Below are 977 nucleotides of genomic sequence, written 5' to 3'. Positions count from 1 at the left end.
TCCAGAGAGAAAGGGAGAAGGAGGGAGAGAGAGAGAGAAACCTCAGTGATGAGAGCGAATCCCGGATCCACTACCTCCTGCGAGCCCCACAACGGGGATCAGCATGTGCCCTGATGGGGAATCGAATCGAACCCTGACCTCCTGGTTCCCAGGTGGCCGTGCAACCCCTCGCTCCCCAAACGACCCTTCACACCTGGAGACAAGCGTGTAAACCCTAAGACGCTTTCCCAGCCAATGCATCGCATGCCCCCAAGGGATGAACGGGGGGCCCAGAAACCTTACACAGCGGCCCCTAACAGCCGCCGGGCGAGAAAAGGGCGCAGCTTCCGAGGCAAAGCTCCGATTTTCCCAGCGACCCGGCGCCGCGCGGGCTCCCGGCGGGAGGCCCCTTCCTGTTATTCTGCCGAGGCCTGGGCCCGCGGAGCGTCAGCAGCCCTGGCCTGGCAAGCCCTCTCCCGCTTGAAAAATACAAACAAAAAACACCCCACGGCGGCGAGTGCTGCTTCCCCCTCCACGGATGAAGCCCACATCCGTTTTTGGGAGAAAAGGAAAAAGGGAAGAAAAAAAAAAAAAAGCACGTGGAGAGAGCAGGGCCCAAGCAGGATGCCCAGGGCCCCCCCTTCCAGGAACTCCTGGGCGGACAGCACAGAGGGAAGGTGGACGCGAGTCCCGCCCGAGGGAGGCCTGCTTAACCTGGTGGCTCCTCCACCCGCTCCCGGTCAAGGCCAGCTCCCCGCAGCGTCTGACCCCTCCCCGGCAGCCTCGGAGCTCCCCTCGGCCTCTCTCCTCGCCGAGCTGGCGTCGGGTGCTGTGTGCGGTGTGGCGCTTTGTCGGGGAGCCATTCCGTCACTCCAGCACCCGTCTCCCCAGTTACCCTCTAGTGTACCGTGGGATGTATTTACTTATTAAGTCTTTCTTGTGGAAAGTATTACCTATGTCCCCTTTTCCCCATTGACCCCCTCCAGCCCCCCAACCCT

This window comes from Myotis davidii, unplaced genomic scaffold (assembly GCF_000327345.1).
Source record: "Myotis davidii unplaced genomic scaffold, ASM32734v1 scaffold685, whole genome shotgun sequence".
NCBI lineage: Eukaryota > Metazoa > Chordata > Mammalia > Chiroptera > Vespertilionidae > Myotis > Myotis davidii.
This window is presented reverse-complemented; position numbering follows the sequence as displayed.